Below are 19,262 nucleotides of genomic sequence, written 5' to 3'. Positions count from 1 at the left end.
AGTATCTGAGAGTGGAGCTAAGGATGGTGGTTAAAACTCTGGGAGTGAGAGTCACCCAGCAGAAATTTGGAGTCATAAACTCTCTAATTTGGGGTCATATGAAGAAAAAAATTGACTTTCTTGCCACAGAAGTGCCCCTGAGCACACAAACAGTGTGATTTTACTATTGCTTCAGGGGGTCACAGAGTTCAGGTTCAAATCTATGAAGAGTGAGAGGAGCATTCTAGGGTGGGACGGGAGGAGTGTCAGTAAAGCACCAACTTCTCCCAAAGGCCCTGGCAAGGCCACCGGAGCAAGAATGGGGGAGAGAAATGCAGGAGGCTTAGTGATGGCTGGTGTGCCCTCAGTTTTGGGGCCGACCGCAGCTCTAGAGCGTAGAGAATTGCTGACCTGAAAAGCTGTCTCCCTTTCCCTCTCCCACAACGGTCTAATTTTTCTGCTTTCCTCCTCACACCTCTGCCTCTCTCAACTTAGCACTCAGAATGGCGATAACAAACTCACCCTCCAAATACGTGTGTGTTTGGGAGGGATCAGAAGGTGCCTGAGTTCTTGCCCAACGTATAATTGTACAGAATAATCTTTCCAAGGAATTTTTATACCCAATATTTCTACTGCTTCTATTACATGCCCATAAATTTTCAGTCTTACAATTTATGGGAGAATCTCAGTCAGGGAAGAGGTAATGGATATGTCTAAGATCACAAAATAAGTCAAGGAGGGAGATCAGATCATTGGCAGGCCCATTTTCTAGCTATAAGACTATTACTTTAATCTAAAGATCCATGGAAACATGTCAAAAGAGAACCAAAAATAAAAAATAATTTTCTTATTCGCATTAAAATTTTCTTTAAGTAACAAACAAGTGCAACATTAGAATAACAGCCTGTCACTTCCAGGTGAAAAAGTAAAAGAAAGATCAAGAAATAAATGTTCCTGGGAGTGTACTGTTAACCAAGTTTGGTTTTTACTTCTTTTGTTATTTTTGTTGGCTTCTCTATGTTTTGCTTTAAGAAGGCACAAATATTTGAAATGTACATGAAGGTTCCTAACAAATTCTGTAGGGTTAAGGGAGAGACTAAATTTACTGAGCATCTACTACCTACCAAGGATACTTCTATACGTACATGCTTTAATTTAGCATTCACAGCAAGTTTTGAAATGACAATGTCCACATTTCATCAACGATAAAAGATAAGATCAGTGAGTTATGGTCTCACCCAAGGTCACATGGCTTCCATATGTCATAATGAAAACCTGTATCTCTCTAGTTTCAGAACAAATGTTTTCCCCTCTGCACCATCCATCCTGTCCAGAAAGCTCAGGAAGCTCAGTGTGGACCATCACCAAGCTAGGGTAAGTGTTGGCATCATCCCATTGCATGTCATAGATGGCGACTGCAGCCCCCTCCCCTCACTACAGGCATAGCTCTCTCTTCCTTCCTCTCCTTACACTTCTGCTTCACTCCATATTATTACCTTGTCTCTATTTTGCTTCTTGAATCTTTTAAAAGAATTAAGAGCTAAAGACTCAATCCTACACAGACTCAGTCATTTACACCCAAATCTTTGTAACCTCCCAGGTATTAAGGGAACTGAGTGTAGGAGTTCAGAGGGAGGGTCCTGGAGACTCATTTCTCTGGTTCAAATGCCATCTCTGTCTGTGGCCCCACCCCAAGCCTGCAACCTCGGCCTGCTTTCTCTGTCTGTCTGTCTGTCTCTGTCTCTACCACATGAGGACACGATGGGGAAGCAGTCATCTGGAAGAAAGGAAGACAGCCCTCACCAGAGCCCGACCATGCTGACATCCTTATCTCAGACTCCCAGCCTCCAGATCTGTGGGAAAATAAATTTATGGGCTGTTTTATGGCATCCTGAGATAAGACACACATTTTGGAGACTGTCATTTTAGAGTGGGTAGTCTGAGAGGGCCTCTCTAAAAAGGAGACATTAGAGGTAAGACCTGAATGTTGATAAAAGTGAAGACCTGGGGTAAAGGAGTAAATTTGTGAGTGAGAGGAATGTGTAAGGAAGAATGGGCCTTTGTAAAACTATGACACAGGCAAAACTGGACGTCAGTTCTCCTCTCCTCATCTCCTTTCCACAGAGTCTGCCAGCAGGGCCTCATGTTCAGGAACTCAGAGCCCCTAACTGTGCAGTCCCTATGGAAACATCCACGGTCCCACCCATTCCAGAAAGGCTGCGGGGCTTGTTATTTTCCTGTTTTTCTTTCTTCATCAAAACTTGCCTTTCCTTCTCCAGTCAGTCACATGCACTAACATTAGTAAGAGACATAAATTACTCCCCCAGAGGCCATCTGCATTTTACAGGGACCTTCTACAGGCAACGTGATTATAGACAAATGGCAAAGATGAGGGGACCAGGCGCCACGCGGGCCCATGAGGATGTATTTTAGGGCTCATGGGTACCTGCACCACCCAGCATGAGACAGTTCAATCTGCCTTTTCAGGACTGGCTGAAATCACTGACCGCCTAGAATACACCAAAGTGACACTTAAGGATAAAGACCTCTATTTCAATTCCAAACACAATGGAAAATGGAGCTAGGTTGCAACTTAGGGCAAACATTGACAATGGCTCCAATAGATTGTATCCCAGGACATTTATATAAGCTCTAGATTAATTCCTTGTGAAAGGGTTTAGGATGAGTACCTGAGTTATAAATGTTGAATTACAAAAGAACTTCAGAAACCTCCTTAAGCAGCTAAAATCTAGCCCCCAAATTACAAGAAATTTGGCCAAGAAAGACATTAAATAGAGTGGTGTCACTAGTCAGAGTTGATGAAATTCAAGCACAGAGATGGTACCTATCAAAAAGGATATTAGAATAAATGAATATTAAAATATTTAAATCTATAATAATGTGTTCAAAACACAGTTCTGAAGAACATTATCATTGGAAGTGAGAAACTAGTGCTAAGTCACTTACAATCTTTTCTAAGCAACCTTATTCCCCTATTTCAACTCATTAGGATAATATTAGTTTCAAGTATAATGGTGCAATTTTAACTGTACTGTACACAAATTACTCTGGTTCTTGCTCTGACAAGGTTTAGCAAAAATCTCTCTTGGCAGACCTTTAGCAATTGCTACAATGCTAGAAAAACAAAAAGGAATGAGGCATTGAGAAATTTAAAAATATATAGTTAGGAGAGCCAGCAGATTATATTTATCTAGAGAGAAGAGAAGAATGCTTCTAAGTTCTCTAGTTTAGTGGCTACCTTTTTAAAAGTTAAAAAAGGAAGAAGAAGAAAAAAAGAGATTTTGCCATTTCTGAAATGCCCTGGACACCATGATATTTTATAAAGTACAATGTCATATCACAGCACTAATCTATATATCGTTGATTTTTTACTGTTAATCATCTGAAGGATAGACTTTAAATACTAACCTGAACACATACACACAAACACAGGTGCTTCTTTAAAGTTTTAAAGGTCAAGTTAATTTATGCCAAAGAGCATAAAGAAAATACATCTTTTTAATGCTCAGTGACCATTATCCAGTTTTCCTTCTTAGAACAATAGAGAGGGTAGCAGATTCCTTGACAGTTTCTATGAGGATTAAATAAGGTAGTGACTGTGAAGCACCTAATACATGCCTCCCACCCAGTAAGGACTTAGTAGAAGGCAGCTGTCATTATTACTATTATGATTGCTATGGTAAATAAAATGACATGCATATGAATGAGAATTGAGGATCCCAAAGCGCTTTCATATACATCATCACATGTGAACCTCAAAACCATCTGGTGAGACAGGCAGACAAAATTTTGCACTCTTGCAAATGAAGTGAAGACTTGGAAAACTATTGACTCAAGGTCATGTAACTGCCATACAGCTTAGATCTCATATACCTGAGTAACCCACAAAACCTGTCCTTGTTATTCTTAACTCTTAATACACTGGACTGGCATGTATCCATTCACTCATTCAACAAATATTTATCAAGAGTCTGCTTTGTATGAGGTATTGTTTCCAATGCAGAGGTCACAGGAGGGAACAAGACAGACACGGTGCTTGTGGTCATGACCTTAGCTTCCCATGTTTAGGGCTTACAGAGTTGAGATAGAGAATAATTAACAAAAGCAATACGTTACCTAGAATTATGGCCTAAATTGTGTTTCCCTCTCTTCCCCAAATTCATATGTTAAAACACTAACCCCTCATATTGGAGAAGGAAACGGCAACCCACTCCAGTATTTTTGCCTACAGAATCCTGTGGACAGAGGAGCCTGGTGGGCTGCCATCTCTGGGGGTCACACAGAGTTGGACACGACTGAAGCAACTTAGCAGCAGCAGCAGCAACCCCTCATATATTCTGAGGAAAGTGAGTGTTTTTGGAGGTAAGCCTTTAAAGAAGTGCTTGAGTTAAAATGGGGTTGCTGGGATGGGCCTTCATCCAATCTATCTGGCATCCTTATAAGAAGAGGAAATTTGCACACATGGAGAGACACCAGGCATGTGAGTACAGAGAAAGGACCCTGCAAGGACACAGCCAGCAGGTGGCCATCTGCAAATCCAGGAGCGAGGTCTCAAAAGAAACCGAACCTGCTGACACCTTGATCCTGAATATCTAGCCTTCAGAACTGTGAGAAAATAAGTTCTTATTGTTTAAGCCACAGTGTCTGTAGTGTTTTGTTATAGCAACCCTGGCAAACTAATATACCTAATAAGAGAAATTGATAAGTCCTCCACAGAAACATAGAAGAGAATGCTAAGGGTGACCAGGGGCTTTGGAAGAGCACATTGCAATATTTAATAGGATCTTTGATAGGGAAGAAAAGATCTAAGCAAAGCCTTGCCAAAAAGTATGGGCATTAGCTCTGGAGATATTTGGGAGAAGGGTTTTCCAGGTAGAGGGGACAGTTGGTACAAAGGCCCAGGAAAGGGAGTGTACCAGGTAAGTTGAGGAACAATTGTTGAGAAGAATGTGAGTGGAGAGAAAAGAACAGGGGGAGCAATAGGTGAGGTCAGAGAGGCAGAGGAGGCACAGGACAGGCAAGACCTTGTAAATAATTTCAAGAACTTTGATTTCTGACCTGCATGAAATGGAGTCGCTAGGTTCTGCACGGAGTGACATTACCCTATATGTTTTAAAAGAATCAATTTGCTTTCTGTGTTAAGAATAGACTTAGGCTATACTCAGTGTTTTGTAGTGACCTATAAGAAAAAGAATCTGAAAAAGAAAAAATACATATATGTATACATATAAAAGTGTATACATACACTTATATACGTGTGTACACACTTTTATACATGCACACACATCTGAAAAATTGTGCTATACACCTGAAACTAACACATTATAAATCAACTATATGTCAATAAATAAATGAATAAAACTGCTAAGCAATTTTTAAAAAGAATTCACTTAGACAAAACGTGGTCCACTGGAGAAGGGAATGGCAAACCACTTCAGTATTCTTGCCTTGAGAACCCCATGAACAGTATGAAAAGGCAAAAAGATAAGACACTGAAAGATGAACTGTCCGCGTCAGTAGGTGCCCAATATGTTACTGGAGATCAGTGGACAACTAACTCCAGAAAGAATGAAGGGATGGAGCCAAAGCAAAAACAACACCCAGTTGTGGATGGGACTGGTGATGGAAGTAAGTTTGATGCTATAAAGAGCAATATTGCATAGGAACCTGGAGTGTTAGGTCCATGAGTCAAGGCAAATTGGAAGTGGTCAAACAGGAGATGGCAAGAGTCAACGTTGACATTCCAGGAATCAGCGAACTAAAATGAACTGGAATGGGTGAATTTAACTCAGAGGACCATTATATCAACTACTGTGGGCAGGAATCCCTTAGAAGAAATGGAGTAGCCATCATAGTCAACAAAACATTTCAAAATGCAGTACTTGGATGCAATCTCAAAAATGACAGAATGATCTCTGTTTGTTTCCAAGGCAAACTATTCAGTATCACAGTTATCCAAGTCTATGCCCTGACCAGTAATGCTGAAGAAGCTGAGGTTGAACAGCTCTATGTGAAGACCTACAAGACCTTCTAGAACTAACACCCAAAAAAGATGTCCTTTTCATTATAGGGGACTGGAATGCAAAAGTAGGAAGTCAAGAAATACCTGGAATAAACAGGCAAATTTGGCCTTGGAATGCGGAATGAAGCAGGGCAAAGGCTAACAGAGTTTTGCCAAGAGATGGCACTGGTCATAGCAAACATCCTCTTCCAACAACACAAGAGAAGACTCCACACATGGACATCACCAGATGGTCAACACCGATATCAGACTGATTATATTCTTTGCAGCCAAAGATGGAGAAGCTCTATACAGTCAGCAAAAACAAGACCAAGAGCTGACTGTGGCTGAGATCATGAACTCCTTATTGCCAAATTCAGACTTAAATTGAAGAAAGTAGATAAAACCACTGGACCATTCAGGTATGACCTAAATCAAATCCCTTATGATTATACAGTGGAAGTGAGAAATAGATTCAAGGGACTAGCTCTGATAGACAGAGTGCCTGATGAACTATGGACAGAGGTTCATAACATTGTACAGGAGTCAGGGATCAAGATCATCCCCAAGAAAAAGAAATACAAAAAGGCAAAATGGTTATCTGAGGAGGCCTTACAAATAGCTCTGAAAAGAAGAGAAGTGAAAGGCAAAGGAGAAAAGGAAAGATATACCCATTTGAATGCAGAGTTCCAAAGAATAGCCAGGAGAGATAATAAAGCCTTCCTCAATGATCAATGCAAAGAAATAGAGGAAAACAATAGAATGGGAAATTCTGAAGAGCTCTTCAAGAAAATTAGAGATACCAAGGGAACTTTCCATGCAAAGATGGGCACAATAAAGGGCAGAAATGACATCAGAAATGACCTAACAGAAGCAGAAGATATTAAGAAGAGGTGGCATATTACTCAGCCGTTAAAAAGAATCCATTTGAATCAGTTCTAATGAGGTGGATGAAACTGGAGCCTATTATACAGAGTGAAGTAAGTCAGAGAGAAAAACACTGATACAGTATAATAACGCATATATATGGAATTTAAAAAGATGGTAAGGATGACGCATATATATGGAATTTAGAAAGATGGTAACAATGACCCTATATGCGAGACAGCAAAAGAGACTCAGATGTATAGAACAGTCTTTTGGACTCTGTGGGAGAAGGTGAGGGTGGGATGATTTGAGAGAATAGCACTGAAACATGTATATTATCATATGTGAAACAGATTGCCAGTCCAGGTTTGATGCATGAGACAGGGTGCTCAGGGCCAGAGCACTGGGATGACCCTGAGAGATGGGATGGGGAGGGAGGTGGGAGGAGTGTTCAGGATGGGGAACAGATGTATACCCATGGCTGATTCATGTCAATGTATGGCAAAAATCACTACAATATTATAAAGTAATTAGCCTCCAATTAAAATAAATAAAATTTTAAAAATGAATTATTCAGCTCCAGATGTCAATACTGCCAAGATCAAGAAACCCTGGGCCAATACACTAAGAATTACAATCCTAATCGAAAAAAGACTAAATTGTAACCAAAGTTTTACTATGAAATCAGTATAACTATATTTATATTCAATTCTTGTAGGAGACAGCAAACAAATGATCAGAAGAGCCTCAGAAATATAAATGGAAAAGAATTAATCACATTTGTGTGTTAGAATCATTTATACAAACATCACTTTTGTATGGCAGTAAGCTGACTATAAACATATTTTTGTATAGACTAAAAAAAAAAAAAAAAAAGAAGAGGTGGAAAGAATACACAGAAGAACTATGCATAAAAGATCTTCATGCCCCAGATAATCATGATGGTGTCATCACTCACCTAGAGCCAGACATCCTGGAATGGGAAGTCAAGTGGGCCTTAGAAAGCATCACTACAAACAAATCTAGTGGAGGTGATGGAATTCCAGTTGAGTTATTTCAAGTCCTAAAAGATGATTTTTTGAAAGTGTTGCATTCAAGTTATGTCAGTAAATTTGGAAAACTCAGCAGTGGCCACAGGACTGGAAAAGGTCAGTTTTCATTCCAATCCCAAAGAAAGGCAATGCCAAAGAATGCTCAAACTACTGCACAATTGCACTCATCTCACATGCTAGTAAAGTAATGCTCAAAATTCTCCAAGCCAGGCTTCAGCAATATGTGAACCGTGAACTTCCAGATGTTCAAGCTGGATTTAGAAAGGCAGAGGAACCAGAGATCAAATTACCAACATCCGCTGGATCATCACAAAAGCGAGAGAGTTCCAGAAAAATATCTCCCTCTGCCTTATTGACTATGCCAAAGCCTTTGACTGTGTGGATCACAATAAACTGTGGAAAATTCTGAAAGAGATAGGAATACCAGACCACCTGACCTGCCTCCTGAGAAATCTGTATGCAGGTCAAGAAGCAACAGTTAGAACTGCAAATGGAACAACAGACTGCTTCCAAATTGGGAAAGGAGTACGTCAAGGCTATATATTGTTACCATGCTTATTTAACTTATATGCAGAGCACATTATGAGAAATGCAGGACTGGATGAAGCACAAGCTGGAATCAAGAATGCTGGAAGAAATATTAATAACGTCAGATATGCAGATGACACCACCCTTATGGCAGAAAGTGAAGAAGAACTAAAGAGCCTCCTGATGAAAGTGAAAGAGGAAAGTAAAAAAGTTGGCTTAAAATGCAACATTCAGAAAACTAAGATTATAGCATCTAGTTCCATCACTTCATGGCAAATAGATGGGGAAACAATGGAAACAGTGACAGACTTTATGTTTTTTGGCTCCAGAATCACTGCTGATGGTGACTGCAGCCAAATTAAAAGACACTTGCTCCTTGGAAGAAGTTATGACCAAACTAGATAGCATATTAAAAAGCAGAAACGTTACTTTGCCAATAAAGGTCCATCTAGTCAGAGCTATGGTTTTTCCAGGAGTCATGTATGTATGTGAGAGTTGGACTATAAAGAAAGCTGAGTGCCTAAGAATTGATGCTTTGAGCTGTGGTGTTAGAGAAGACTCTTAAGAGTCCCTTGGACAGCAAGGAGATCCAACCAGTTCATCCTAAAGGAAATCAGTCCTAAATATTCATTGGAAGGACTGATGCTGAAGCTGAAACTCTAATATTTTGGCCACCTGATGCAAAGAACTGACTCACTGAAAAAAACCCTGCTGCTGGGAAAGATTAAGGGCAGGAGGTGAAGGGGATGACAAAGGATGAGATGGTTGGATGGCATCACTGACTCAATGGGCATCGTTTGAGCAAACTCTGGGAGCTGGTGATAGAAAGGGAGGCCTGGCGTGTGCAGTCCATGGGCTGCAGAATCAGACACAAAGGAGTAACTGAACTGAACTGATTGCAGTAATTCACCACTAAGAAATTTTAGTAAGTTCAAACTATAGCAGTAGGCATAGCAGTGGTGAGGTGAGGTGAAGTCGCTCAGTCGTGTCCGACTCTTTGCGACCCTGTGGACTGTAACCTACTAGGCTTCTCCGTGCATGGGATTCTCCAGGCAAGAATACTGGAGTGGATTGCCATTTCCTTCTCCAGAGGATCTTCCCGACCTAGGGATCGAACCCAGGTCTCCCGCATTGGAGGCAGAGGCTTTAACCTCTGAGCCACCAGGGAAGCCTATAGCAGTGCTACAAATAGTCAAGTTCTGAATCTATTGAGAAGCTGAAGCCAACAGTATTTCTTGAGAGATTGGACATGAGACAGGAGAGAAAGGTTAGTCAAGGATGATCCCAAGTTTTCTGGCCTGAGCAAAGGAAATGATGCTTATATCCCTTCTCATATGGGAAGACTCTAAGGAGAAGTGACAGGAAGAGAAAGAACAGTCACTGAATTTTTGATGTACTGAGTTTGATATATCAAACATCCAAATGGAGAGATTAAATTAGCAGTCTAACACTGGAGTTGAAGTTTGGAGTAGAGCACTGTGCTAGGGATAGAAGAGAGAAAACAAAAGCTACTACTAAGACCCAGGGAACCTTAGAAGGAAGAAATTAGGGAGAAGAGGAAGAATTGACAAAGGAGACTAGGAGGAGCAACGAACCTCATGTTGTCCTAGAAACGAGGCAGAGAGAATGTTTTGGGGAGGAAAGGTTGATCAACTGTGTCAAAGGCTGCCGTTAATTTGAGTAAGATGAGTTCTAAGTGACCTTTGGATTTAGCATGGAAGTCACTGGTGACCTGAAGAAAGAAATGTCTGTGCGCACAGGGGAGAGAGCTGGGTTGGAGTGGATTTATGGGGATGAGAGGAGCGGAACTGGAGATAATGAATATGAGTAACTTCTAGGAACTTTATTGCAAACGGAAGCAACAAACTGAGGGAAGTGGGAATCAAAAGGAGATTTGACACTGTCTTGAAGAACTTTTAAGAGAAAATAGGAGAAATAACAAAATGTTTGTATCCCTATAAGAATGATGCCGTAAAGAGGGAAAAGTTGATGAAAAGGACAAAGAGCAGCAACTATCTGGGGTGATACCCTTGAGGAGGCCCGGAGGAGGGCATGTAGAACATCAAACTGGCTTTCAGGAGAAGGTGCATAGTCCTTTACGCTCTTGTAGAGCTTAGTATATGTGGCAGTGGAGGCTCCTGATGGCTTTTGTTTTTCTCAGGGAAGGAAAAAGCAGAGTCATCACTGGAGAGTGAGGATGGGGAAGAAATGTTGAAGATCTGAGGTTAAAGAAGCTGTGACAGAATGACATATTTGTTTGCATAACCAAGTACCACAGACTGGGCGCCTTAAACAACCGGAATTTATTGCCTCGGTTCTGGAGGCTAGAAATCCCAGATCAAGGTGTCAGCAGGTTGGTTTCTAAAGGATGTGAGGGACGATCTATTTCAGGCTTCTCTCCTTAGTTTCTGACCATCTCTGATGTTCCTTGACTTGCAGAAGTATCTTCCTGATCTCTAAACTTCATCTTCCCCTGAAGTTCTCCCTGTGTATCCATCTGTGTCTGAATTTTCTTTTTTACATAAGGGTATCTGTCATGTAGGATTAGGGCACACCCTCATGACCTGACTGCAGTTTACTAATAACATCTGCAATAATATTGTGAGATAAGGTCACATTCTTAGAAACTGGGCATCAGGACTTCACCATATGAATGTGGGTGGGTGGGGGGGTGACACAATTCAATCCCACTGGGAGCAGGCTGGGCTAGGAGTCTACCAGGCTTGCCTGGCAGCAGAAGGAACTGCATAATATTTGTGGTCACAGCTCCAAAGTAAGTCCATGCAGCTTGGGGAGACCATTTCTCCACCAACATTCAGCCACATGGGTGAAAGTACAGAGTAGAAAGAGAGTGAGATTTAACCAAGGAACTGGCTTTACCTGCTAAATTCAGCAAGGGGTTCAAGGATGTATGCTAGTCAGTGGCCGTTATGATTTACTATGCAGCTAAAGCTGGAGTGGGAGGGAAGAGCAGACTTCATGGTGGTAAGGGACAGTGAAAAAGTGTTGGGAATCAATGGATCTGGTGAATACATGAAGTGGCAGCCCTTGAAGAAGTAAACTGGAAAATCATAAAGTGGCAAGAAGAGAGTAAAGCATGTGTAATTGAAATATGACTGTGTTTGCTTACTGCTAATTACACAGTTTCAGTTATAGCAAGGGACTGAGTGGCTGAGGTGGGGGAATGGACAGGATTGTTGGAGGAATGGAGGCTCTAGTATTGAGAATCCAGTATCTTGGAAGCTTCATCTATGTGTATGTTGAAATTATGTTTCTGTTCCCTCATTCATTTCCTCATCCATCCACCCATTCATTCATTTCTTCATTCAAACATTTATGTGCTGGCCATAAGGGAGAAATCAATTCTCTTGAGAGCAAGGCTCATGAAACATAACAAGAGAACCTGTCTAGCCGAGCTCTCCCTTTCTGAGCTTAGAAGATGGTCTTAGATTGGCCTATGTTGAGTGATTATGGGAGCAGAAAGAGGGGGGGGGGGAAACACTTTGTTGAAGTTAACTTTCAAATTCCAATGATGCCCAAATAAACAATTAACACAGAGGACAATAAAAAATCTTATGGTCTAAACATCCTTCACTGCTTGTTTTAAAAATTATTATTATTATTTGGTCTCCTCAGTAAGCTTATATTCATTGTGTTGATATGTGTGTTTCCTGGGGATTCTACACACTCCAAAATCTGAAGAGTAAGCAAAAATAATGCTTCTGCTTAAACCCTTCACAGTTTATAGCCACATTTACATAGCATTAAATAAGTCAACAAAGGCATCATTAGCTCCCATTAAAATATGAGCAAAGAAATTTAAACGAACAAGACAGGCTAATTGGTAAGTAATGTTGTGTATCAGAAATTATGACTGTAAGATACCCCAGTTAATGAGAATCCCTACAATCATGTTTACTACATATTTAAAAATTAAATGAAGGTGAATAAAAGTTAACAGAAAAGATTTTCCTCTTCATAGATGCTACTGTGTCTGTTTTTCAAAGTTAAAAGTAATAAGGATTATTTTAGCCAGCTACAACAAAAGATTTCCTTGTAACTGATGTGATTTTTACCTTTTTGTTGTTGTTGTTCTACTTGGGCCACAAACAGGGAGGTCATAACTCTAGTTTGATCCCTGAGTCAGGAAGATCCCCTGGAGGAGGAAATGGGCACCCACTGAAATATGTTTGCCTGGAAAATCCATGAACAGAAGAGCCTGGTGGGCTACAGTGTACGGGATCGCAGAGTCAGACCAACTGAGCGACATGCAAGTATGCACATAGCCCTGGTAGATGGCAAAGTCAGGTCTAGTCTGCCCAGTTATTGGAGGAGCTCCCCCTTTACCCTTTCTCAGTGGGGGCCTGGGCCCAATTCTAGGCAAGGTAATGTCCTGCAAGTCAGCCTCAGGAGGAAAGCAATGTGGTCACCACTGCAGGCCAGAGTAACAGGGGTTCCTAATGTTGTCACCTAAAAGGATCACCTGGGATGAAGCTAAAAAATGCTGATGCCTGCGTTCCATTCCAGGCCAATTAAATCAGGATGTCAGGAAGGGGAACCCAGGCATCTGGATTTTAGAAAAAGGTTGAAAACCACTCTCCTACTCCTCTCATTACTCAAACAACAGCTTTCACATACTGAGTGCCCTTTACATATGAGGCTCTCTAATAGGAATGTCAGTCGTGTCCGACTCTTCGTGACCCCAAGGACTGCAGCCCACCAGGCTCCTCCATCCATGGGATTCTCCAGGCGACAGTACTGGAGTGGGGTGCCATCGCCTTCTCCAGTGCATGAAAGTGAAACGTGAAAGTGAAGTCGCTCAGTCGTGTCCGGCCCCTAGCAAGGACTGCAGCCCACCAGGCTCCTCCGTCAGTGGGATTTTCCAGGCAAGAGTACTGGAGTGGGGTGCCATCACCTTCTCCGAATAGGGACATGTGTGTGTGTGTGCGCTTAGTCGTTTTAGCCATATCTGACTCTTTTGCAACCCCATAGACGGCAGCCCGCCAGGCTCCTCTGTCCATGGGGTTTTCCAGGTAAGCATACTAGAGTGGGTTGCCATTCCCTCCTCCTGGGGATCTTCCTGACCCAGGGATTGAACCCAGGTCTCCTGTGTCTCCTGCATTGCAGGCAGATTCTTTATTGCTGAGCCACAGGGGAAGCCCCAATAAGAACTTCAGCAGGTTATTTATTTTCTCTTTCCTTCAACATTATGGCAGTTTTCATACAGCAAAGTTGAAATAATTTTAGTGAACATCTACTTAAAGCTCATCTGGATTTTACCATTAATGTTTCATTATTTGGGGTTTTTAATTATCTGTCCTTCTAGCTGTCCGTCAATTCATCTATTTTTAAAAACATATTTCAAAGTAGATTACAGACATTTGTACAACTTCCCTTAAATACTTCACAGGCATATAATTAATTAACATATATTTATTTGCTTTTTCTGTTAATGTAAACTTTCCAAAAAATAAAATGCTTAAATCTTAAATGAATATTCACTGATTGTGTACATATGCATGTATCTGTGTGACTCACTGCTGTCAAGATATCAAATATTAGGCCATTTTATACTTGATTTGATGTAATTTAAGCCTTTGCTATTTAAAGAGATTATATAGAAAGGGCAGTACTTTATCCCAAAGAAAAAACACCTAATGGAGGGAATTTCAGACACTGAGACATTGAGTAGGAAACTATTTGGGAAGAAAGTAAACAAAAGAAATATTTTTCTGGCACCCTCAAGTGATTCAGACATGGATATGACAAAACTGGATCACACTAAGTGATGTAGGCACCTTGTGAATGGCCTGTCTGGTGTGGAAGCGTCGTGCAACACAGAGGTCTATGGATTGTGTGCAAGTATATGGAGAGAAGATGTGTTTTTGACACTTTGTTTAGCTCAAGACACTAATGTTGCTTTGAAAATAAATGGCTTTCTTTATATATGTCTTTTTCTGGCTGGCACAAGTCTATAGTAACAGATAAAAGAGAGCTGGTCCTTCCAGAGGACCTGAGAGAAGCCACATCTCTGGCTTCATCAACTGTCCTACCCCCTCACTCTAAATCCAGAGCCTGCCCAGGTCCTCAGAGACTCCATACGTGGCATTGTCTGTGGGGAGAGGTTTCTAGAAAGCATAATATTACAGGAATCAAGTCCTTCAGATGCTAATGGCAAGAGGAAATGTTTGTGCTTCTAAACTTTGAAAATCGGAGTCCATTTGGTAAACCATCAAGAGCTTCCAACAACATATCCAACTTTCAGTTAAAAAACACATCCTATATGACCACGCTGGGCTTCTCCACTTCTTCCCTTCCAACTGGAAAGCTGTGCTCCTGGCACAGGAGAGCCAAACATAGATACTTTCAAATTATGACTCTTCATTTTGTGGCCTCTGAGTTACAAATCCTCTGCCTAGAAATTTGAATTTGATCTTTTTTTCTCTGCTGGAATGGTCTTCACCCTACATCTAACACATCTCTCTCCCTTCCTTTAAATTGCTTCAGAAATCCCAAATCCTTCTAAAGGATTTTGGTTCACTCACTGGATCGTTCGATGACACTGATGACAGTGATTGACAACCTACCCTGCTGCACCAGGGGCCAGGGGCTGGAAAGGCAGCAGCAAGCAGAACAATCACTGTGTTTGTTCTTACCAAGTTTTGACTCACCAGGAAAGAGGATATTAGATAGTCAAGTAAACTGTTACTTTCTTGCAACTGATAATGTTTTAAACATGTAACAGCAGGGCCTAACCTAGTCTCTGAGGCCTGGTGGGGTTGAGGGTAAGGGTTTCCTGAGGTGCAGCTCAGATATGACCTCAAGGATGAACTGAACAGAGAGCAGCAGTGAGAGCATTTACGGGGGAGCACACCGGCCTGCAAAGGTGCTGAGGAAGCGAAGAACAAAGCAACCGCCAGGAACTGAAAACAGGGAGGTAGGTCATTGTGGCTGGAGTAGAATGAACCATAGAGACAGAAAATGGAAGGCAGGAAGACACATGTGCAAGGCTGGTGGCCGGCACATGGACTGGGCATTTTATTCTAGTTACAGTGGGAAGATGTTTTTATAGGAATAGAAGTGAAGATATAGTAAAGAGTCTTATAGGCAAGTGGCTGACATGATCCCATACACATTAAAAAAAAAAAGACTCTGGCTGTGTGTGGAAGTCAGATTGGAGAGGACTAATGTTGATATCCAGATTGACTATTCCGGAAATGCAGTTATCCATGAATGCAGATGATGACCTGGACTTGGGTGAGGGGGTTGCTTAGAGGTGGGGAGGAGTGTCTGAGGTTAACAGCAGCTCATCAGCCCCTGCACGCTCTTGCTTACCATGCCCACGTGACAGCAAGAATTCCAGTCCACTGACTCATAAGGCAGGTACAGGCCCTACCAATAAATAAATACAAATTGGCATGCCTGGGAATTGTATATAGCCTGAAAGACCAAGAGAAAAGATTCTTTTACATTAGCCAGCTGCACGTTGGAATAATACACAGACCTCTGTGAATCATTTCATGGTTTATTAAACAAAATTCTGTTTGCAATTGGCAAGTTAGGAAAATAAATGTCCACGTTTGTTTTCACTTTCTATTTCCTTGTTTTTTTCAGAGACTTACAGCCCAGATCTTAGGGCTGTCCTTGGAGACCCAGGAAACAGACCCAAATCCCCAATTCTGAATGTCCCAGTGAAACACAGATCATCATTAACCCCTGTGAGAACAAAGAGGATTTACTGATGTTGTTCTGTCATCAGGGCTGGCCGTTACTAGCTTCTTATTGTGCGTTACTGCTCCAGACCCCTTGGACCATCTCCTCTTCCCAACCAAGAGAATCCATGGGCAGAGGAGCTTTGCCTTTTTTGAGAAGTGATACTCTACAATCTCAATCAAGATTTGTTTGTAGGGGGTGGTGAGGATTTAGTTGGCTTAGTCTTATTTGGGTACCTGGTTTCTAAAGAGGACAAGAAACCTGCACTAAAATTACTCAGAGGACCTGTCAAAACAGGGAGTGCTGGGCTTCCAGAATTTCTGAGTCAGGTCTGCGGTGGAGTCTGGAATCTGCATTCAAATGTGTTTCTGATTGAGCTGTAGCTGTTAGGCTGGGGACCATACTTTGACAACCACTGGTCTATACGACACAGCCCCACAGACTGACTGTACTCAGTGGACACATCAACTATTAAATGCCTCCTGTGCTTGGCCCTGTACCTGCTTCCAGGTCTTTGACCATCCAATTTCTTTGGCTGGGAAATTTTCTGGAGCTTTCCTTACTTCTAAGGCTGAGTTAATCTGAGCTCCTGGGACCTCACTGGTGCTTTCTCACCATGAGTTTATTTATCACTTTGCCCTCCCTTGGTGGCAGGAACAGTCTCATTCTTCTTTGTTTGGTACTTGGCACATAGTAAAGGTTGATTTAAGCAAAATCATCAACTTTTGGTAAATGAATGGATGAGTGGTTCAGAAAGGATCTTTAACCCAGGACATCTTGGCAGCATCTAGAATATTTACCTGGAACAGAATCATATTTCTATTGACTTCATCATTTAATACCCATATTTAGGGCCTCTAATACGTGCTCTGTTTTATACTAGGTAAGGCATTATCTCTGCGGGCAAGTATTTCAAAATCCAATTATAGCAAAGGAAACAGTCAAATATAAAATTAGAATATGAGGATAACCTTTACTGTTGATTGACATATCTAAAGTCACTAAGCACTTTAGGCATCAGGAAGAAAAGGTCATTTTTGCTGTGTGCAGGTAAGTCTTTGATCTGATATGTTTACAAAATCTGTGGACTCAGTTATTCATTTACCAAAATTCTTATTAAAAGACTACAATGTGTTAGGCCAAATCCAGAAGAACACTTTTCAGCATTGTAAGAAGAATTAGGGTTAATTTAGTGTAACCCATTTCCAGATACTAAGATCCCCTCAGAGCTTGCCCATCTCAGGTGGCTGTCCAATAACTTCTTGAATGCTTCTAGCAACAAAGTCTCACAACCTCACGTGGCAGCCAGTCCTTGAATTACTGCTGACTGTTAACCTTTCTCAGATTGAGATGAAATCTCTTTCCCTGAAATTTCTACTATGGTCTTTTGGCCTCCTGGAGTAATAAAGGATATTTAATTTCTCTTCCTCCAACAACCCATTCAGTTCAGTTCAGTCACTCAGTCGTGTCCGACTCTATGCGACCCTATGAATCGCAGCATGCCAGGCCTCCCTGTCCATCACCAACTCCCGGAGTTCACTCAGACTCACATCCATCGAGTCGGTGATGCCGTCCAGCCATCTCATCCTCTGTCGTCCCCTTCTCCTCCTGCCCCCAATCCCTCCCAGCATCAGAGTCTTTTCCAATGAGTCAACTCTTCACATGAGGTGGCCAAAGTACTGGAGTTTCAGCTTTAGCATCATTCCTTCCAAAGAAATCCCAGGGATGATCTCCCACAGAATTGATAAAGTAGATAATGGAAATGAAGTTGGCACAGCGGGGCCCAACATAGACATAGGAGTTGGTGGACTAGCTTTGAATTTCAGTTCCCAATTTTACTAGTTACGTGACTTTGGGAAAGTTCTTAACCTCCTTGCAACACAATTTCCTTATCTGGTAAAAATGGCTTGAAGTGTTTTTTGTTTTGAAGGTTAAAAAAATTTCCTACTTGCAATGGATTGAAAACAGAGTCTGGCATGTAATTAATGATCAACATTGTTGTTACTGTTACTCTTATTCTTTGCAAAGAGATCTCTTGCCCTCAATTTTAGACAAACTATCCCTTTATCAGACAACCATCCTATGGCCCAGCACTGGCTGCTCTCTTCTTCTTGGTCTTTTCCAGAACTCAATGTGTTAGATCTCTTTCACAGTCAGGGGACCATTGTGAAATGAGCTGCAAACCCAGTGGCACCAGTTGAGGAAAGTGTTCAGATTACAGCTTTATTTATTCATTGCTGCAATAGCTCAACTCTCTCTGACTTTCTCCTGAAGTCTCTTGAGTTGGGCAAAGAAAACACTCTTGGGTAGAGGATAATAAAACCCTGAAGCCACAAGGAGGACCAAGCCTGTTGCATTTCAAACACCAATAAGATGGGAAAGTTAATATCAAAAGAATGCACCACATTGGGTGTTACCTTCTCACGTTATCCAGTCATTCCTGGGTCCGTATTACCATGCTTCTTACTACTAGTGAGTAGCTTGTAGTAATGAGTGTACTCACTGCTCAGCACTGTCATTAGCACGGACCATTCAGTGGATCAAGAGCAGAACAGCCGGCAATCACTGAGCACTAACCCTGTGCCAGGCTCCTGGCTTCATGCTGCAAGGTCATTCTCTCACTGTGAATGCTTGTGCTAACACAGTGACTGAAAGTGAAAGTGAAGTCACTCAGTCATGTCCGACTCTCTGCGATCCCGTGGACAGTAGCCTACCAGGCTCCTCCCTCCATGGGATTCTCCAGGCAAGAATAGTGGAGTGGGTTGCCATTTCCTTCTCCAGAGGATCTTCCCGACCCAGGGATCAAACCCGGGTCTCCCGCATTGCGGGCAGATGCTTTAACCTCTGAGCCACCGGGGAAGCCCCTATGCTATCTCCCCTTCTCAGATTCAGTTCAGTCTCTCAGCGGTGTCTGACTCTTTGTGACCCCATGGATTGCAGCATGCCAGGCCTCTCTGTCCATCGCCAACTCTAGTTCACTCAATCTCATGTCCATTGAGTTGGTGATGCCATCCAACCATCTCATCCTCCGTCGTTCCCTTCTCCTCCTGCCTTCAGTCTTTCCCAGCATCAGGGTCTTTTCAAATGAGTCAGCTCTTCGT

Source organism: Capricornis sumatraensis, chromosome 9 (assembly GCF_032405125.1).
Source record: "Capricornis sumatraensis isolate serow.1 chromosome 9, serow.2, whole genome shotgun sequence".
Classification (NCBI taxonomy): Eukaryota; Metazoa; Chordata; class Mammalia; order Artiodactyla; family Bovidae; genus Capricornis; species Capricornis sumatraensis.
The sequence above is the reverse complement of the archived record's forward strand: the minus strand, read 5'-3'. Positions refer to the sequence as shown.